This window comes from Notolepis coatsorum, assembly GCF_963971535.1.
Source record: "Notolepis coatsorum genome assembly, chromosome: 17".
NCBI lineage: Eukaryota > Metazoa > Chordata > Actinopteri > Aulopiformes > Paralepididae > Notolepis > Notolepis coatsorum.
The window spans coordinates 40,932,245-40,955,209 of NC_140181.1; the positions used below are offsets into that span (position 1 = coordinate 40,932,245).

The 22,965-nt window shown below is 44.9% G+C and overlaps 1 pseudogene across 1 annotated transcript in view; it reads left to right on the top strand.

The window, feature by feature from the left end:
• Positions 1 to 22,965, top strand: part of LOC311244488 (forkhead box protein J3-like) — a 182,091-nt pseudogene that overhangs the window by 143,231 nt on the left and 15,895 nt on the right. Inside the window, exon 9 of the transcript XR_014621001.1 lies at positions 19,823 to 20,151. The product of XR_014621001.1 is annotated as a forkhead box protein J3-like (transcript). The remainder of the gene's footprint in view (positions 1 to 19,822; positions 20,152 to 22,965) is intronic.

Below are 22,965 nucleotides of genomic sequence, written 5' to 3' on the forward strand. Positions count from 1 at the left end.
TACATTGTCTGTGTGTAAGGCTGCCCTCTTCTTTTGGACTATGTGACCTGCAAGTGAAGAATGCTTTAGAAATCAATTTTATTAAATTGAATAAAATAAAATGAATGAAAACATACCTCTCAATAAGGTAACATTTGTTGCTGATACAGCCAATAACAGTTTACACTAAGCTACAGTATCCTCAAAAATCAAAACAGCCCACAGCAAGCTAGTGTCTGGGGGCATGACTACAGGGTCTAGTACAGTGTCTACTACAGTGTCTGGGGGCATGACTACAGGGTCTAGTACAGTGTCTACTACAGTGTCTGGGGGCATGACTACAGGGTCTAGTACAGTGTCTACTACAGTGTCTGGGGGCATATAGACTACAGGGTCTACTACAGTGTCTGGGGGCATGACTACAGGGTCTAGTACAGTGTCTGGGGGCATGACTACAGGGTCTAGTACAGTGTCTGGGGGCATGACTACAGGGTCTAGGGGCATGACTACAGGGTCTAGTACAGTGTCTACTACAGTGTCTGGGGGCATGACTACAGGGTCTAGTACAGTGTCTACTACAGTGTCTGGGGGCATGACTACAGGGTCTAGTACAGTGTCTACTACAGTGTCTGGGGGCATGACTACAGGGTCTAGTACAGTGTCTACTACAGTGTCTGGGGGCATGACTACAGGGTCTAGTACAGTGTCTGGGGGCATGACTACAGGGTCTACTACAGTGTCTACTACAGTGTCTGGGGGCATGACTACAGGGTCTAGTACAGTGTCTGGGGGGCATGACTACAGGGTCTAGTACAGTGTCTGGGGGCATGACTACAGGGTCTAGTACAGTGTCTGGGGGCATGACTACAGGGTCTAGTACAGTGTCTGGGGGCATGACTACAGGGTCTACTACAGTGTCTGGGGGCATGACTACAGGGTCTAGTACAGTGTCTGGGGGCATGACTACAGGGTCTACTACAGTGTCTGGGGGCATGACTACAGGGTCTACTACAGTGTCTGGGGGCATGACTACAGGGTCTAGTACAGTGTCTGGGGGCATGACTACAGGGTCTACTACAGTTTCTGGGGGCATGACTACAGGGTCTAGTACAGTGTCTGGGGGCATGACTACAGGGTCTAGTACAGTGTCTGGGGGCATGACTACAGGGTCTAGTACAGTGTCTGGGGGCATGACTACAGGGTCTACTACAGTGTCTGGGGGCATGACTACAGGGTCTACTACAGGGTCTGGGGCATGACTGCAGGGTCTAGTGCAGGGTCTAGTGCAGGGTCTACTGTATGCATGACAAATCTATTCCTTGAGCCAATTGCTAAGACAAACAAGCTTGTTTACATTGTCTGAGAGTAAGGCTGCCCTCTTCTTTTGGACTATGTGACCTGCAAGTGAAAATAGCCTCTCACATGGCACAGAGGTAGCAGGAGTAGCCAGATATTTGCGAGCAAGAGGAGACAGCTGTCCATAGGCTTTTGCGTGAGCTGCCCACCACTCCAGTGGACAGTCATTCATTCCGATGCTGGGCTCAGCTTTGTAGAGGTCTAATTGTCCTGACAGTACCCTGACTTCATCTGAATCAGAGTCTGAAGACAGCAGGAGGAGGGTCCTCTTCGCTGGTGGCTCGTCCTCTGTGGCTTGTGGAGCAGCTTTGTCTGCTTCTGGTCCTGGCAGCATCTCTTTAAGCCAGGTCCACACCTAATAAGAGGGACAATTAATTAGTTGCATAGGACTTTTCATGACAGCCTAAGGACTTAACACTGGTCTTCTCATTCACACACACACCTCATCCCTCTCGTCCTTTGGTACGCTCTTCAAGTCCTTGAATCGCGGGTCGAGGGCTGTAGCCAGCTTCAGCCATCTGTTGTTGAGGGTCGCTTTGCGTGCGTCCAGGTCCTTCGTGAAGCTGGCCTTGAACTTTACCATGTAGCCCGGATCCTCCTCGTTGAGGTCCATGATGCGGTTTAGGTGGCAGAGTGCGGGGAGCACCACAGAGCATGAGACGTAGGTTTCCCCTCCAAGGAGCTCAGTCACATACCTGCAGTGAAACAAGAGAGCGAGAGAGAAAGAGGTGAAGGTGTGTGTATGAGAGGGAGATAGGTGTGTGTATGGGGGAGAGAGGGGGGGTGAGGTGTGTGTATGGGAGAGAGATAGGTGTGTGTATGGGGGAGAGAGGGGGGGGGGGTGAGGTGTGTGTATGGGAGAGAGAGGGGTGAGGTGTGTGTATGGGGGAGAGAGGGGGGGGGTGAGGTGTGTGTATGGGAGAGAGATATGTGTGTGTATGGGGGAGAGAGGGGGGGGGTGAGGTGTGTGTATGGGAGAGATAGGTGTGTGTATGGGGGAGAGAGGGGGGGGTGAGGTGTGTGTATGGGAGAGAGATAGGTGTGTGTATGGGGGAGAGAGGGGGGGTGAGGTGTGTGTATGGGAGAGATAGGTGTGTGTATGGGGGAGAGAGGGGGGGGTGAGGTGTGTGTATGGGAGAGAGATAGGTGTGTGTATGGGGGAGATTGGGGGGTGAGGTGTGTGTATGGGAGAGAGAGAGTGGGGTGTGAGGTGTGTGTATGGGGAGAGAGAGAGAGGAGGGGGGTGTATGGGGGGAGAGAGAGAGGGAGAGACACTTACCTGCAGGGCTCAAGTACAAGCTCCAGCTTCTTCAGTTTGTCACACTGTGGGGGTCAGCATGGACAGCTTGTGGTTCTGTTGGGCCAAAGTGGCAGTCACAGCCTCCTGGTTCCTCAGGTACCGTGAGATCATGGCCAGTGTCGAATTCCACCTTCCAATTCAATAAAATAACTATTAGTCCCACTGGGGGTTGTTAATGCAGCATGATGCAATTGTACAGAACACAAAGAAATAAACACACACACACACTACATTTACCCTAAGCATACAACAGGTAGTTAAACAGTCTCACCTTGTGGATACATCTTGTATCATGGGCTCTTTTGCTTGTCCGAGGGCAGTCTGCTGCTGCTGCAGTTCTTCTGTACTGGCAGGGCTGTGCTTGAAGTGGCCTACAATCTTGCGGCACTTTGCCAGGGTGGTGTCAAGGCTTCTGTCCTCAAGGGAGACTGTGATGGTTCTTTGCAGCACGTGTGCAGCACATGGCATGTGCTGGAACGGCATATAGCGCGCTGCTGCTATCATATTACGGGCGGAATCAGTCCCAATAGATGTGACTTTATCTTTTATATTCCACTCCTCTATTACTGTGTTGAACTGTTCAGCACACGCATCGGCGAAATGGCGGCCCACAGTTTTGGTCACCGTTAATGCAAATGATTGCAGTTTCCACTCAGTATCGATCAAGTGCACTGTGACACCCAAATAATTATGATTGCCCACCGACGTCCAGTGATCACCCGTTAGGGCCATTGGGCCAGCCCGTGCCAACACTTCTTCCCTCGCCTCCCTCTCTGTGTCATACATGTTGTGGATCCTTTTCATCACTGTAGCTCTCGAGGGTAGCTTGTAATTTGGGTCAGACGACGCTATTCGAAATGACTCCGCTAAACCCTTATCTTCCACTATAGCTATTGGCCTACACGATTTTGCTATCCACTTCGCGACGCTGTTGGTTAGTTTGTCTGTGGTGGATTTACTCAACCGTTTGCCTAACGGTAATTCTCCAAGAGTGGTTTGACGAAGCGTGCGAGTTGCTCTGGAGCTAACGTTAGCTACACTGGAGCTGCTCGAACAACTTGCCTGGACATGTTTAGCGTTCATGTGATACGTTAGACTAGAGCAGCTTCGGTGATACGCAAATTCTTTTTGACATAAGCTACATATTACAATGGTCTTGTTTACTGTCCCATCTATATTCTTTTTGAAATTGAACTTGCCGTTCATAGGTCCCAGGAGTATCGCCTCGGGTGATGCTGACATCTTGTTCCAGCTGAGCTAATTCCTTTGTGTGTTTGTTTTGTTTGATAGACGACGCATGTGTGAAGTGACGATCAAGTAGGCTACGGGTCATTCAATGGGCCAAGTTTAATACGCCCAACTCAAGCGTGGATTTCAAAATAAAAGCGCACCGATTTGCCACTTGTCTAAAGTAAATATAGGTCGGCTGTAATTAATTTTGCGTCAATTTTCATAACGCGATAATTTGCTGTGTAATTAATTAATCTAATTAACGCGATAAACTGACAGCCCTAAAAATAACATGCACAGCATAGACAGATTATTACTGTACTCCCTTATTAAAGCAGTGTGGAATCTTTACAAATAAATGCCATTGCCAAGCCCTTGCCAAGTTTACACAACGCTGATTAAGCCAGGGGACTCTCTCTCTGTCACATCTCAGTATACCCTCATCCACCTCCACTGGCTCCCAGTCAAGTTCCGCATCTCCTTCAAACTCCTGCTCCTCACCTACAAGTCCCTCCATGCCCTCGCCCCCCGATACCTGTCTGATCTCCTCCACCAGCACACTCCATCCCGGAACCTACGATCCTCTGATCTGGGTCTCCTCTCCATCCCTCGCACCAGGTTGTGGACTTTCGGTGACAGAGCCTTCAGCGTGGCGTCCCCTACCCTCTGGAACTCTCTCCCCCCTGAAATCCACAACGCCCCAACCCTGGACACCTTCAAAACAGCTCTCAAAACACTCCTTTTCACCAAGGCTTTTCCCCATTAGTTAGTTTAGATTATATTAGGTTTCATTATCCCATTACCTGCCCTCACCCCCCCCCCCCCCCCCTTTTACCCCTATTGCCCCCTTTTCCTAGCCCTCTTGACTGTGAAGCGACCTTGGGCTTCCTGAAAGGCGCTATAAAAATATGATTTATTATTATTATTATTATTATTATTATTATTATTATTATTATTATTATTATTATTATTATTATTATTATTATTATTATTATTATTATTCAGTGTACCGGAGTTGTGTCTGTGTAGACATTCCTGTGCTGGTGCACCGGTAGTGATGAGTTTTACGTCAACCAGCAATGATTGGTTAGTTTTCCAGAACCCAAAGTGGAAGAGAAGAGGGGAACAACAGTAGTGATGGAGTGAAATGACATAAAAACCTAAGAAGCTTCCAAGAAAGGTTTCTGAAGTGGACGTTCCCAATAAAATAGGAAGGAATAAAGTTAAAGAAAATAATTAAATAAAGGCAATTTTATGTCTTCGTAAATATCTCCTTAAGAACTTCGTAAGAACAAACTTCTGAAAGATCCCTGCCGGATTCCTGAACGTGTGAACATGTGTTCTTAAATAAGTGTTCTCAGCTAGGGCGGCCGGGTAGCGCAGCGGACTAAGCGTCTGTCTACCACCGCAGAGACAGTGGGATCGAATCCGGCTGCCGCGGTACCTCCGGCTTGGTCGGTCGTCCATACTGACACAATTGGCAGTGTCAGCGGGTGGAAAGCCGGTGGGGTGGGTCCTGGTCGTTGTAAAACAGTGACTCCTACAGGTCGGTCAGGGCGCCTGCACAGTGAGGGAGGGAACTGGGGGAGGTAGTGTGATCCTCCCACGCGTTACACTTCCCCAGTGAGAGTCCTCGCTGTCAGGTGAAAAAGAGGCAGCTGGCTTCTAAATCTACCTTAAACAGATCTTTTTCCAGTTTTAATACTCTTATCAACATGAGATGATGAGAGTCAACAAATGCTTGCTTTATGCAGCCATTTAACACAAAAGGATGACCCTCATGCATTGCAAATTTGTATCAAATTCAAAACAGAGTGATGGTACAAAATAACTTAAAAGAAAATAATCTGCCTCATTCATGAAGCGATATAAGAACAGATCTTGTTCTTAACTAGCATTTCCTCTTATTTTGTTCTTACCTGGGATTCAGCAATGTTTTCTTATTGTTGCTTTTCTCTCAGGCAAGACCAAATTCTAACATTGGTCGAGAGCACTCTTACCCAGATGAGAAACATTAAAAAAAGCCTACCATTCATAATAATAATAATAATACATCAGATTTAGATAACGCTTTTCCTAATGCTCAAAGACACTTTACAAAACAAACAATAATATAATAATAATATAATATAATATAATACAATACAGTTTTAGTAGATCAAATTAAAATATATATATAAAAAGGGGAGAGAGGAAGGAGTTCATGGGTTGAAAGCAAACCATTGGTCAATTGCCCCCAAATACCCCCAAACAGGGGTGCGTTGGTCATGGGACGGGGTTGCACACCGTGCAACCGGGTCTGTGAGCAGAAGCACGTGCATGCACGCGCACACAACAATGTGCTGCACTCGACTGATGCGCCAACTTGCCAAGTACCCACCTGGCTACTTTGCATAACAATAGCTCAGGTCGTCAGGTGTGTTCAAATATGTCCTCATATACATTCACACAAAACTTGTGAATGAAATGTGTTACATTCCATTCCTAGAGGCAATTAGGAATTGTTCTGTGCGCAGTGTGCACGCTAGGGAACATTTATGCACATTCGCGGGAGCGCGCGCACACGCCCGGGAACGAGCGTGCACGTGGCGCCATTAAAACACAGTGCAACCAGGTATGAAATCACCAACACACCACTGCCCCCAAATACGACTTTATAAACCCAGAACTGTTCAATAATTATTATTATTATAACTTATTGCGTGTGTTCTGCTTCTGAAATGGATTATATATTGCTGTTCGAACAGTTAGATGCTGGCTGCCTAGGCCGTACACATAGAACACATATTTACAACCTCTCCTCCCCTCTCTCCTCTCCTCTCCTCTCCTCTCCTCTCCTCTCCTCTCCTCTCCTCTCCTCTCTTCTCTTCTCTGCTGAGCGCACTCTGGGTTTTTGAAAGGAGAGAGCATAGGATCAGCGGCATATACATATCAGTATACTGCGCGATTGGTTCTTGACAAGCGCACAGTCGTTCCGTATTGACAAAGCCTACTTTGCTGGAACGATTTATTTCGCACTATACAGTACGTAGCAGACGCAGGATCTGACCACCACCTCCTTACAGCAAAGATCCAGCTGAAGTTAAAATGCATGAAGCACAGGGAAGGAAGGGTCAAATTCAACATAGAGCTTTTTCAGGATATAGGTACATCAGAACTCTACAAAGTGGCACTACACAACCGGTATCAACCGTTAGAAATAGAAACTGTAAATGAAGTGGAGGAGATATGGAAGGGTCTGAAAACCATGTGGAAAGACGCATGTGAGAAAGTGGTAGGGAGAAGGAAGACAGCCAACAAACCCTGGCTATCCGGGCATTTAGACAGAAAAGTGATCGAGAGGAGGAAGAAAAAAGAGGCAGTGAATAGAAGTAAAACCAGAGCCACCAAGGCGGTAGCACAGAAAGAATATGTAGCAGCAAACAGGGAAGTGAAAAGAAGTGTAAGGAGAGACAAGAAGAAATACATTGAAGATTTAGCACAACAGGCAGAGGAAGCAGCGGGAAAGAACAACCTGAAGGACCTATACCTAACTACCAAAAAGCTCATTCAGACACACACAGGCACACATCAAAAACCCACAGGGCGTACTCCTCACAACCAAGGAAGAACAGTTGAACAGATGGACTGAACACTTCAGAGATCTGCTCAACAGGCAGCCTTCTCAACTGGAAGCAGATATCCCACCAGCCCCAAATCTGTTGGAGATAAACTGCAACCCCCCCACCAAGACAGAAATCAGAAAAGCCATTAAGGCCTTAAGAGGAGGGAAAGCAGAGGGACCAGACGGGATCCCAGCAGAAGCTCTTAAGGCTGACATTGAAACCTCCACCAGCATGCTCCACCACCTCATGCAAACCATCTGGGAGAAAGAAAATGTCCCATCTGACTGGAAAGATGGCCACATCGTGAAAATCCCCAAGAAAGGAGACCTCAGGGAATGTAAAAATTACAGAGGAATAATGCTCCTTTCAACACCGGGGAAGGTGCTCAACCACATCCTGCTGGAAAGGCTCCAGAAGTGGGTCGATGAGAAACTGAGGGAAAACCAGGCTGGCCTCAGGAACAACCGATCCTGTGGAGACCAAATCGCCACCCTTAGGATTATCATTGAACAGTCTATTGAATGGAACACTTCTGTCTATGTGAATTTCATAGATTTTGAGAAAGCCTTTGACAGCGTGGATAGGGAAATGCTGTGGAAACTGATGGCCCACTATGGGATCCCAGCAAAGATCATCAACATCGTAAGGAACACCTACCAAGGGATGAGACGTCAAGTCCTCCATGAAGGATGTATATCGGAAGCTTTCGAGGTCCTGACTGGTGTGCGGCAGGGGTGCCTGCTCTCACCCTTTCTTTTCCTCCTCTGCATAGACTGGGTGATGAAAGAAACAACCTGCAACAAAAAAAACTGCATACAATGGAGCTTGACAGAGCAGCTGGAAGATCTGGATTTCACTGATGACCTGGCACTACTGGCTCACACACATCAACAGATGCAGGAAAAATCGGGAAAACTGGAAGAAACTGCTGCTCTGCTCGGGCTCAAAATAAACTCATCCAAAACCAAAGTAATGCGTATCAACAGCAAGAACAACACACCCATAACCATGGAACAAAACCCATTAGAGGATGTAAACAGCTTCACTTACCTTGGAACCATCATTTCTGTGGAAGGGGGTACGGAAGACGATGTCCAAGCCAGGATTGGAAAGGCAAGGACATCATTCAACATGCTAAACATTATCTGGAAGGCAAAAAAGACTGTCACTCAAGACCAAGCTACAGATCTTCAACTCAAACGTAAAAACCACTCTACTATATGGCTCAGAATCCTGGAAAACCACCACCACTATACTCAACAAGCTACAGACCTTCACCAACCGGTGCCTCAGACGCCTCCTGGGAATATACTGGCCCAACACCATCTCTAACGCCAACCTGTGGGAACTCACCAAACAGGACACAATCGAAATTCAAATCCGGAGGAGGAAGTGGAAGTGGATAGGTCACACACTCAGAAGAAAGAAATCAATCACAAAGCGGGCGCTGACATGGAACCCACAGGACAGGAGGAAGAGAGGCAGACCAAAAACCACCTGGAGAAGAACCACAGAACAGGAGATGAAGAAAGAAGGGCTGTCCTGGCAAGATCTCGAGCGGAGGGCACAAGACCGAATAGGATGGAGGAGCTTCGTCGATGGCCTATGTTTCTTTGAGAATTTAAAGGCCTAAGTAAGTAAGTATACAGTACTTATACGTATAAGTACAAGTATAAGTCTTTATTTGTCATTAGATTAACACACACATGCAATGAGCAACCCACAGGAACACACACACACATGCACTGAGTCGCGAGTCGTGAGACGTGTGTGTGTGTCATTTTGAGTCGCAAATCACTTCCTGTTGAAGGGATCAGATGTCGAACCACAGCACGCCTCATTCGCCTTATAAGGAGATGGCGGGCGTGTCCGTATGCAAATGAATTTGAGCGTGAACGAGCATTTCAGTTTAAGAATGAGTTGGATTCATCATGCAAGACACCTGGGTAAGCACAGATCTGGACGTTAACACTTTCGCGGCCACTGGGATCCGTCTAATCTCACTCTATACGGCCAGCTTATCATAACAACCTTTCATTGTGCGTGAGGCTGTTTGTAGAGCTAAATCTATACTTTATATTATTGCTATCTGTCCATTGTCATTGTCAATTGACACTATAAACCGTCCCTTCAATATGCCTTAACGATTTATTTTTTCATCAATACGTTCCCATTTTATAGCGTCGTGAATATGAACTATATACCGCAATGTTCTAGGGTATTTCCTGGAAGGCGAGATATAGGACGCTAAGCTAATAACGTTAAAGCGAATGGCGTTTCGGCTATACACAAGCTAGAGCTAAAACTCAAAATGCATATTATCGGTATCATGGCCCACCATGAATGCATGAAAGGGGGGGGGGGGGGGGGGGGGGGCGGGGCACCCCAGTGGCGATTCCCGGACCCGTCGTTATTTGCCGAATGTATTCCCCCCACTCTGTCTCCCGTTCCTCCTCTCTCTCTCTCTACTGGACTGCCCAGTAGCAAAAAGCGATAAATGCTAAAAAGTAAATCTTAAAAAAGAAAGGGGGGGTGGGGGGGGCGGGGGACGTCGTTTCTGATTATTGATTACCAATAACGGCATTAGCCTCATTAGCCTCATACGCTGACCGGGTGGTCGGCTATCAAAGTAAGGCCCGATCTGGCTGTAATTTACGTGAAAAAGCTCTTACCGTGGGCCGGTTGGATCCCAAACAAGATTTCCCAGTTATCGATCGCCATCTGGTAGATCGATATGTCCATTGGCTGATGCTATATTCTTTTACTGCATACTGAATTCAGCGTCCCAAAAAGTATTCCAAGCTACATACTACAGGCATAGCTTTAGGCTAACAGGAAAATTCACCCATGATGAAAAAATATTAAAATACACCGGTCTGTAACAGGGAACACTGCATTATCGAGACAGCGCCCATACGAGGATCTGGCCGGTAATGCACTTTTCCGAATTCCAAGAGTAGGGTAAATCTGCAGTGCCACTCGGTGACATTGAGTAGGATATTACAATGGAATAAAAGCCAAAACAACCTTACCACGTTTATATACGTGGTTGGCCCTCTAGCGTTGGCTCCGAAACACATATATACATGGTTGGCCACGAATGTGTTAAGAATGGCTCGATGAATGTGGCGGTGGCTTTTCTTATTGTTCTCTTAACAGACAGGTAAGCAAGAATATAAGAAAAATAATAAGAGAGTATTGTTGAATGAGGCCCAATAATTTAAAGTTTGCATGAAATAATCGGGGAAAGAAAACATTAGGAACTTGTTACATTCACCCACACAAGGGCTGAGGACTCACCCCCCCTCCCCTCTCTCTCTCTCTCTCTCTCTCTCTCTCTCTCTCTCTCTCTCTCTCTCTCTCTCTCTCTCTCTCTCTCTCTCTCTCTCTCTCTCTCTCTCTCTCTCTCTCTCTCTCTGTCTATCTCTCTCTCTCTCTCACACACACACACACACACACACACACTTTGAGTTAGAAACAAACATAGTATCAATGAAAGTATCAATAATACACGTGAGTGAAGTCTAGTAAAAAAATGTAAAGTAAAAAAAACTTCAATCTTGCGCTAAAAGAAATAGTGGCATTAAAAGAATTGTGCGTTAACGCATTGATAACGTGTTAACTTTGACAGCCTTAACACATTGACCGCCAGCAGCAAGGGGCACTGATCCCCCTTCAGCGCCAGGTCGCTGTCCACAACGCCCGATCCCCACCCATCAGTTTCCCACCCCCTAATACTGCCAATGTGTATTAGTACGGACGACCAGATAAACTGAAAGCAATGTGGAGCGCTGGGCTCGAACAGGCGAACCCAGTGTCTCCAGTATTCGTGGTGAGCGCCTTGCCCACTGCACCACGTAGTCGCCCCTATTATTATTATTATTATTATTATTATTATTATTATTATTATTATTATTATTATTATTATTATTATTATTATTATTATTATTATTATTATTATTATTATTATGTTTAAATCCGAGGATGTCTGTAGAATCGATGTGAATGCTATCACCAATGATTTCTCACAAATGAAGCCCTTAACACATTGGGTTCCAGCCATTAGACGGGTCCCATTGTAGCAATGCCACGCTTTAAAATATAGGAGTGCGTCACCTTGTTTGTAGAGCTATAATTATATTCTATAGCTATGGATACAATACTATGGCCCATTTGACATCAACTATCTATCATTCAATATGTGAAAAAGAATAAATTTTTTCATCCATACGTTCCCGTGTTATACCGTGGTGAATATAAGTATAGTTTTAGAGTGGTCTGGGGTAATTCCCGAAAGGCTGAGTTATAGCCTAAAACGTGAATCCTACTATAAGCGTTGCCATTTCTTGCCTGGACACGCTACTATTCCCAAATCAAATGTATATCATAGGTATTATGTTTCATCATGAATGCATGAAAGGGGGGGGGGGGGGGGGCGTTTCTGATTATTTGATTGCCAGTAACGGCATTCGTATTGAACACTAAAGACGTTGATCAGCTCGATCGGTATAAAAGCATTGCACGATCAAGCCAGATTTGACATCAGATAGTCCTTACCTGTGATCGGGAGTATTCCAAAAATAATATTCCAATTGTTTGATCGCCATCTGGTCCATCCGATGTCCATTTGGTCCACGACATAACCCACCACAACATATGGATCGGGAGCATTTGACGCGCTTCAATGCAACCGGGAGAACCGCTCGACTGGCCCAACCCAGAAAACTGCAACGGACATTTGACCGTTGCACAGGCCAAGATATAAGGTTTCAAAGGGTGCTCAATACCGCCGTCTAGCTGGATGCGACCGGTATTGCACTTTGGCATTCTCAGGATGATTCCCCATGTTAACCCCGAGTCTGTGTGCCTGTAATGAATAGAAATATAGAATAAAAGAAATAACGATCAAATAACGAGTATACTCGTTGTTGGCGTTCAAGCGATGGCGCCCAATAACGAGTATAATCGTTGTTGACGGGAATGTGTTAAGAACATGGGCGCACACCAATCTGGCCTATCTACGACTGCTTTTCCATGTTCTTAAAACCTGTTCTTAGCTAAGAATGAATCCCAGATAAGAAACCGTTCATGAATACCAAATTTGGCCCAGAGAACATGGAGAAGTGGAGTTAAGAAGAAATTTCTTTGTAACTCTTTCTTAAGTCCGTTAGTGAATGAGGTCCAGTGTTGTGGAGACGAAGGTTCCGCACTGTAGATTTGACACAATAGCTAGTAGGTGACACGTTTGTATCCCTTTAATGATAACCCTCTTCGCACAGTCGGATCCGATTCCCTCCCGTCCTCATCTAGGGGGGTCCAGGTGGCTCGGGTCCTCCCCGGTTCTGATGGTTGTGGGGGGCCTCAGCGGGTACATCTGTCGAGCTTCCGCTCTGCTCAGCTCCTGTGTTCCACTACGAGCAGAGCGTAAGCTATACGATATATAACATACGGTTATTCTATAACCATAGTTATATGAGTATAGCGCCCAACTTGCGTCTAGCCACGCCCCCGCGCTCTGTCGCGGCAGCATTATGTAGCATTAACATCGACAACTAGCTCAACTGGTAGCGCCGCCTTGCTCTGGATCATCCTGTTGGTGACAAGTTCGATTCCCTTACATTTTTTTTTTTTTGTCTTTTTTAACGTGCATTCTTTCGCCGGTTAAGTTTAGGCATGTTAACTTTAAGCATTGTTTCGGAGTTGGTTAAGGTTAGGGTTAAGGTTAGGCATTGTTTCGGAGTTGGTTAAGGTTAGAAGGGTTAAGTTTAGGCGCTGTTAAGGAGCTGGTTAAGGTTAGAGTTTGTCTTAGAGAATGGCAATATTCTTTCGGAGTTGGTTAAGGTTAAGGTTAAGGTTAGGCATTGTTTCGGAGTTGGTTAAGGTTAGAAGGGTTAAGTTTAGGCGCTGTTAAGGAGCTGGTTAAGGTTAGAGTTTGTCTTAGAGAATGGCAATAGACAGCCTATTTCCGCGCTGCAGCTCTCTCGCGCTGCCGCGGTCACATGGGCGTAGTGGCCAATCAGAGAAACGCTAAACACAAGTTGGTTGCCTAAAATATTCACGCGGGGGGGCAGGGACATACCAGGGAATAATTTTACCCACCCCCTCACCACCTCACCCCTGATACGACGCCAAATGAAAAAACAGAGCCGTGATACCAGGCGCATGGCGCGCCAGATGAAGCACATACTTCTTCTACCTGTAGAGTAAAAACTTTACATCATGCACGCCAGCCACAGCCGATGGCTCGTTTGAAAACAGGTTTCCCACAGCTCTGCTTATGTGTGAAAACTTGCCACTCGTTATTTTTATCATTACCCTTAAGTAAAGAATAACAAGCTAAGAGAGGGACTCAGGCCCTCGATCATATGCCACTATGTACAGCGTTGTAGGGTAACACCCAGCCAGTTGTGGACTCAGCCACGTTGTCTAAACGTTACATGAACACACACAACTTCTCATCATACAACAAAAAACCCAGTTCATTTTTACTCACGTAAAAAAACAACACTGTTTTTAGGTAGAGAGAAGACATAAGCCTTGGCCAATGCTAACCTAAGCTATACAAAAGCGACCAAGAAAATGTTCACACCACACGTCGTATCTCCAAATGTAGTGAAGTAACATATGTTTTGTTAAACAAAGACATAGTTATTAACCAAAAACATTCGGGAGGGGGAGGAAGGAAGAGTGGAGCAATGTCCTACAGACATCTTACCTGCACCTACGTACGCAGGACGAAAGGCCGCAACACAGGTTGGTCTACCACATTGACGAGACCTCTCGCTGGCAAGGCCAGAAGAGGCTATGGCTGGAGCCTCGCTCCGGCGTGACGCCCCCCTCCTGCAGCCGGTCATGATGCAGGCCCTACGACATCTTCTGCCAGATATGACGTCGTAGTCAGAGTGCCAGGGCCCGCTATCCTCACGGCTAGAGCCAATGATTGTAGCATAAGCTAACAGCTAACTCCAGGTTAACTGATAGCATCAAGCTAATGTTTCTAGCCGAGCTGTACAACGTGAGAATAGCAATACAGGCCAACACTTCAGACAGCCGCTGTCTTTTCCTCTTCTTATCCGAAGAAAAAAGGAAAAAAGGCAACACACACCCCTCTCACAGAACGGTGCTTACCAGACACAGCGGTATCGGCAGCAAGCCCCTCGTTGTACGCGGGCTGCAGCCGACCTGAGCTCAGAGATATTCTCATAATGAAACACCAAGCTCACCCCCGTCGCGCCGGGTGTTTTTTGTCTTGAAAAGCGGGGCCAGCGTGGCGGCAGAGGGTATCCGTTTGTCCAGAGACCCGGGGAATTGAACCGCAGATTCGGAATCACGGTCACAGGAAAACAAAGCTACGACTTCACTGAGGAGGAGCCTATGTTATCGTGGGGCATCAGACTAGAACCCCCTCCACGCCGCCAAGGGGCAGCGAAAAGGATTCTAGCCTGGAGCCGACCTTCGCAAGCTGTGCAGTTGTCCCCCCATAACTGACACACCTGAAGCTTGCGTCGCAAAAACATCACCCGCCCAGAGAGGCCGTCAGCCCTCATACAGCCTCTCGAAGCATAGTATCCAGCTGCAGAGCCGGAGACAATGCCGGCGGGGATTGCTCAGTGACACGCACCCCTAATGCGAAGCGCCGGTGGAGGTCAGAATGATCATCATCATCTTCTAGACACTCCGGTGGCGAAGACATTATCGCTTTATTTCCTCTGAAATAGTGAGAGAGAAAACAAAGATACAATGTCAACGCAGCTCCTCTTCTCGTCAACAAACTATTTTGGCACTAAACTCTAAAGTGGTGTATACAGGCACTTTTTCGGTGGTGAAAATAGGGAAGGAGCTGATGGTGTGGCCACGACCGCGCTTATGTAAAGGAGCGTATGTGGGTGTGGCCAGGCAGATGGGTGTGTGCATGTGGAGAAAATTATTCATTATTAGACTGGATAAAGGGACAGTTCCACTACGAGCAGAGCGTAAGCTATACGATATATAACGTTAGCATTAGCCAGCTATTTTCGGTTCGGGCAAATCTGAAAGAAGCTTTCTTACTCAAATGTTACTCAAGTAATGTACAGGACTTAGCTTACCTCACATTAGCTATCAAGTTGACATGAATGAATGAATGAATGAATGAATGAATGAATGAATGAATGAATGAATGAATGAATGAATGAATGAATGAATGAATGAATGAATGAATGAAAACGTTATTTAACAGATTGCAGAATGGGTACAATACAGTACGGCTCAATACACACAATTGTTAAGGGGATGCAGACCAGAGAAAGCCGTTTGTCTTGTATACATCAGGGTCCCCCATTTTCAATTCATAGTGACATTTATGACATACACAACATACATGACATTTATGGCGTAGGGACATACATGACACACAGGTATATAGTACTGTTACATTTGTGGCATATACGATATGCAAATATACAGTACTGTTACCCATAGATCCTAACAGAGAATAATACATATGATGGGGAGGAGACTGTACATTAGGAGGGGGTGGGTGGGTGAGAGAAAAAATATACATACGGTGGGGAGAAAATATATACATACGGTGGGGAGGAGACTGTCTATTAGGACTTACTTTTTTTTACGTTTTTTACATTTTTTATTCGACTGTCTATTGGGGTGGGGGGGGGGGGTTCGTTGGTTGACTTTTTTGATTACATTGGATGCCATTTTGTCACAGGAAAGATTTACCTCTAGGATGGAACCTAGGTATGTAATTTCATCTTTCCTTGTGACAATATTGTCACCCACTGTAACTGAGAAGCCATCGGTCTTGCTGAGTTTGTTATTTGATCCGAAGAGAATGGACTCTGTTTTACCCAGGTGTAATTAGGGTTGGGCACCGAAAACTGGTTCTAATAGGAACCGGTTCCTAACTTCCGGTTCTGGAACCGGAATCGTTCAAATCCAAACGATGCCCAACCCTAGGTGTAATGATAGTTTGTTATCAGCGAGCCAGGTGCAGATTCTGCCGAGTTCAGAGCTGAGGGTTTTTTCAACCTGTAACTTGTTCTTGTCAGAGACCAGCATGGCTGAGTCGTCCGTGAACAGGAACAAGTTGCAGTCACAAGCTGATGACATGTCATTTGCATAAATTAGGAAGGGTCCTCCATTTTCAATTCATCAAGACATTTATGACATACAAGACATACATACAAATATACAGGCATGCTGTCAAGAGACTGACGTCTGGGCTCTGTGTAATTTCAATACAGATTGAACAGGAAGTCTGTGGAAGGTGAAAACCAATTTATCACCTGATTACACCAATTGGAGCTTCAAGGCCGTGTGAAGTTCTGCAATTTCAGGCTGTTGATAATGTTTGTGTAACCATTCAGAGCTTCTTCCTGAGAGTGCCCAGACTAGATAAGTGAGCATGTATGAATTGAAAATAGAGGACCCTGATGTAAACAAAACGAAAGTATTTTTCTGGTCTGCATCCCCTTAGCAGTTGTTTGTATTGAGCCATACTGTATTGTACCCATTCTGCAATCTGTTAATAAAGTTTTCAATCAAGCATGAAGATGAACATGAAGGAGCTGCCAGTGGCTATTTCTCAACACGTCTGGTCTCTGTGTCTCTCAGGAAATGTCCCTCCACTGGGCTTTTAGTAGTACAGTCCAACAAAGACTCAATGTTTACATTCCAGTTATTTAGGAAACAATTCAACGTATCATAAAATGTCACCTTTATTCACTCACTTTGATTCAGTCAGTGATCATTTAATATATGCAGTGAAAACCAAGTCATCCATTCATACATTAATTTAATGCACAATCTTTTATAAAAAAAAATTATACATTTTGATTCCATTTTCCAGATTGATTCGGTATGATTTCCACATTCATATTGATAGATGGATTCAGCACCATCTGCTACAGATCCTAGTATTGGCTGAGTGATAATTGTCAACAGGTGGTGAACAAGACAAGACACCATAGGGATCACAGAAACAATAGACCTCATTCATTCTGCCAAATACACAGCATTGAGAGAGAGAGAATCATAACGTAATGATGATTATTGTCTCACAAATCAGCAATCATTCGACCGTACCTAGGCTCTCTGTACCTCTCTCAGAAAGACCAAAGGAGGCACTCACCCCCCGATTCGTAACTTTTTTGTTTGCACATCAAACTCATTCACATGTGGTATAAATTCACACATTCACACTGTTACACGATTAATTATTTCATTGTACCGTTTGGTTTAAATCCAAGGTGTGGGGTGCCCGAGTGGCACACAGCATACAGCACTACGGTGCAACATGGCCGACCCGGGTTCGACTCCCGGACCCTGTGATCTTTGCAGAATGTCTTCCCCGGTCTATCTCCCATTCCTCTCTCTCTCTCTCTCTCTCTCTCTCTCTCTACCGGACTGCCCGGTAGCAAAAATCAATAAAAACCTACAAAAACATAAATTGTCCGAAAGGACAAGTAACATTTAAATCCAACGTGTGCCGAGATCTGCAAAGTCACGTGTGATGAGATCTGTGTTGCCACGATAATTGTTTTGTGTACACATTGGAACAGCGGCCAACCTCTCCTGCGTGTGACCTCTCCTGCACTGAGAAGAGTGGCTGTTAATACATCTACAGTGCCCACCATCTCTGCCAAAGTGCCCTGAACCGCAGGCACTGAACCCCAAACTGTTCCAGGAGCACTGCACACAATGACACAATCTTTTAACCTCCCTAATGCAAGTGTAGAGGGGCGTGTGTGTGTGTGTGTGTGTGTGTGTGTGTGTGTGTGTGTGTGTGTGTGTGTGTGTGTGTGTGTGTGTAGGTGTGTGTGTGTGTGTGTGTGTGTCTGGAAGGGATATGAGGAAATGCACATTTCAATGGCCATGTATGACATTAACGTAATGGTCTACAGTGTTAGATATATGCTGTATACAAATATATTGGTAAATTAATTCCAATGAGTGAACTTACTCTACTAGTGTTTGTAAAGTATGTACCAGGGGTTGTATGTACAGTATATCCCAGTGTTTGTATTGTGACGAGCCTGGTGTTGTTCAAGCTCGACACGGACCAAAACAAACAATTTCAATGTCCACACAAGCACAATTTCAATAGATAAATGATAATTATTGTTTATCAGCACAAGTCCAATGGGCAATAGGGTAATCCAAAAACAGTCCAGGTCAAAACACGTATCAGGCTTTCGTACAAAAGAAAGGATTGTTCAATACTCAGAGTTGTCTTCCAGTCCAGGGTCAGTACACAAGGGGTTTTCTCAGCCAGTCTAGGGTCCAGTACACAATGAACACCTTCTCGCCTTCACCTCTCCTCTCACTACCTCTCACCTCGCGCAACTCTGTCAACAACAATCTCTCTCTCAATACCTCGCTCCTACCTCACCTCCTCTCAACTCAACTCTATCTGTCCTAGTGTATTATAGTGTGTGTGTCTGGTGTGTGTACGTGTGGGATGTGGGTGATCTAATGGTGCACAGGTGTGTTCTATCGGTACTAATCAGCTGCCTAATTGCTTCCACTCCTCCCGTGGCAGTAGTACCTCCCGTCCTTCACATATCCATGCGACGGGGGGTGATATCTGCCACAGTATGTACAGTATGTACAGTGTTTGTATGTACAGTATGTACCAGTGTTTGTATGTACAGTATGTCCCAGTGTTTGTATGTACAGTGTTTGTATGTACAGTATGTCCCAGTGTTTGTATGTACAGTGTTTGTATGCACCACTGTCATGCACTTGTCCATTATACTAAATAACACTATAGCACTCAACACTTTGATGAACATTGTTACTCAGCTGATAGAGTTGTACCCTTCCTGCTGTCTTGTTGTACAAAACTTGTAAGTCGCTTTGGATAAAAGCATCAGCTAAATGACTAAATGTAAAATGTAAATGTACCAGTGTTTGTATGTACAGAGTGTACCAGTGTTTGTATGTACCAGTGTTTGTATGTACAGTATGTACCAGTGTTTGTATGTACAGTATGTACAGTGGTTGCATGTACAGTATGTACCAGTGTTTGTATGTACAGTGTGTGTATGTACCAGTGTTTGTATGTACAGTATGTACCAGTGTTTGTATGTACAGTATGTACAGTGTTTGTATGTACCTGTGTTTGTATGTACAGTATGTACCAGTGTTTGTATGTACAGTGTGTATATGTATCAGTGTTTGTATGTACAGTATGTGCCAGTGTTTGTATGTACAGTATGTACAGTGTTTGTATGTACCAGTGTTTGTATGTACAGTATGTACCAGTGTTTGTATGTACAGTATGTACAGTGTTTATATGTATCAGTGTTTGTATGTACAGTATGTACCAGTGTTTGTATGTATCAGTATGTACCAGTGTTTGTATGTACAAAGTGTATTACTGGCACTTCTCTGTCCATCTCCCAGGTCTGAAGGAGAGCATGCGTCAGGCTGAGCTCAACAACTGGACCCTGGACGCCACCCAGATGGCCGACATCTGCTCCTCCATCAACCGATTCTTCGCGGCCACAGGCATCATCCCTCCTCAGGGGGCGGCCCAGCCTCAGGCCCAGGCCCAGAACCAGCACCCGCCACCTCCGCCACCCCAACACCCAGCTCAGCCCCACGGAGCCATGCACCCCGCCAAGGCCAGCCAGCACGGACAACACGGCCAACACAACCAACATAACCAGCACATCAGCACCGGTCAGTAGATACAACACTACATCTCAAAGCCAATGATGTCAGGGATGTATTGGTAGTAGAAATGTAATACCAACTGGGAATTATCTTCCTATGACCTAAAGGAAAATGTGAAACGTACAGTAGCGTATTGGTCAGAATATATATATATATATATATATATATATATATATATATATATATATATATATATATATATATATATATATATATATATATATATATATATATATATATATATATATATATATATAGTGACAAGCCTTGTGGTGTTCAGGCTCGACACGGACCAAAACAAACAATTCCAATGTCCACACAAGCACAATTTCAATAAACAAGAATATTTATTGATCAACAGTTCAGGTCCGATGGGCAAGAGAGTAGTAAAATTACAGTCCAGGGTCAAAACACGTTCCAGGCTCTCGTACAAAAAGGGAATGTTCAATACTCAGGGTTTGTCGTCCGGTCCACGATCAGTTTCACAGGGGGGTATCTCAGCCAGTCCAGGGTCCAGTAACACGAACACCTTCTGGCTCTAACCTCTCCTTCAAACTACCTCTCACCTCACAAACTCAGTATCTCACACTCTCTCCATGAACTCTGCTCCTTCCTCACCTCCACTCAACTCTTCTCTGTCTCTCCTAGGGCTTTATGCTACGTGTGTCTTGTGTGTGTGTGTGGGATGTGGGTGATCATGTGGTGCACAGGTGTATTCTATCCAGTGGCGGCTCGTGGATTTTTCTCTTGGGGGGTCGATCATACCAAAAATGTACATGTACCAAGGCACAATGCCACACTGCACACAAACACGCGCGTGCGCACGCATCGCGAAACCACACACTACTGTGTGCGTCAGAGAGCGTCGGTGAAACCAAAAGCATACGGATATTTAAGTAGGTACAGTTACAGTACAGCTATCACCATTGCCATCAGCGAGAGAGAGCGAGAGAGAGAGAGAGAGAGAGAGAGAGAGAGAGAGAGAGAATAGAGAGAGAGAGAGAGAGAGAGAGAGAGAGAGAGAGAGAGAGTGAGAGAGAGAGAGAGAGAGACCGAATTAACTCACTGTTTATGTGGTCCACTGTTGTCCCCAGACTGTTGATGTATATCCAGTTATCCACTCTGTCCAGACTGCATCCAGATTAGCTTGTTAGCACAACACAACAGTACTGTGATGAATTCAATGAATGAGTGTCTTTGCCCATTTCCGCGTCGAACAGCCTGCAAACTACCTGGCGTTCTATCACCATGCTCTAAGACAAACTCTAACCTTAACCAACTTTGAAAGAGTGCCTAAGCTTAACCGTCGAAAGAACTTGCCGTCACGCTCTAAGACAAACTCTAACGTTACCTAAGTTCGCCTGTGCATCCGACCAAGAACTACCTGGCGCATTCTATCACCCTGCTCTCTAAGCCAACCCGAGAAATGCGGCTACGGAAAAAGTACTGGCATCGCGTCGGCCAATCAAAGAGCGTCTCCGCGAAATGCGGCTACGGAAATTCTAGACGCCGCTAAGGCTGCTTGCCTAGACCGCTTCAAATCGCGCCCGGCTTCCAACATAATACATCATATTTCAACGCACAGCGCGTTACGCACTGATTGGCTGCAACGGATACAGCGATGACGCACTCAGAGCGCTATTGCGTCTAGCCCGGGCCGAGAAATACGGCTAGGAGAAATGCGGCTACGCGACAGTGAGTCACTTCCTGTTCAGGAAAACGATTATTTTTTATTTGATATATTAACGTTATATTGTGCATTGGAAACACAAACATACTTAAAATGAGTAAATATTATTCATTTTAAACATGTTTATATTATTTATAGGGCTATAAAACAAAAAACAAAAACAAAAAATCTTTTTCTTCTCTCTTTAACAGGGGGGTCGGCGCCCGAGCGCCCCCAGTGGCCAGCCGCCACTGATTCTATCAGTCCTAATCAACTCCTCAATTAACCCTCCTGTGACAATAGTATCTCCCTTCCTCCACGTAACCAAGTGACAAGGGATGATATCTTCCACAATATATATATAAGCGACCTTGGGTTCTATGAAAGGCGCTATATAAATTTGATCTATTATTATTATTATTATTATATATATATACTCGGGACCCCCACTGTGTTACATTAACACACCCCTACTGGACTATATACTTGTATATACAATCAAAACATACTTGTTGTTCATACATCACTGTTCATACTTTTTGCACATAACTGCTCAATTGCACATCCCTGCTAAATATCCCTTCCCACTGTATTGTTATTTTCATTCTAATTAGTGTATATACTTGACCACATCTTGCACAGTTGTACAGCCTTGGCCTATTTTTTTTTTTATTTTTACCTTTACTTATAATTATACTACATTCTATTGTGCTTATATTTAATTTAGTTTATATCCCATTTTATTTTATTCCACCTCTTTATTTTAGTTGTACAGCCGTGGCCTATTTCTTTTTTTCACAATTATATTATATTATATTGTGCTTTTATCTTAATTTAGTTCATATTTCATTTTATTTTATTGCACCTTTTTATTTTATTATCTGTCTGTTATTGTATATTTTTAAGGTTTTCTGCAGTAATTCCTAAAACACGACGCATGATAGATTATCGATTGGCGTTTCTTTCCTATACACGCTATATAAAAAATTTCAAATGTATATGATCGGTATACATTATGCTTCATCATGCGTGAAGGAAAGGGGGGGTCGTTTATAATTCCTTGATCGTCAGTAGCGTCTTTTTTTACTATGGGTCGATACGTTGATCGGATGGATTGCCGTGAAATAAATAAACAATCGGGCTGAAAATAA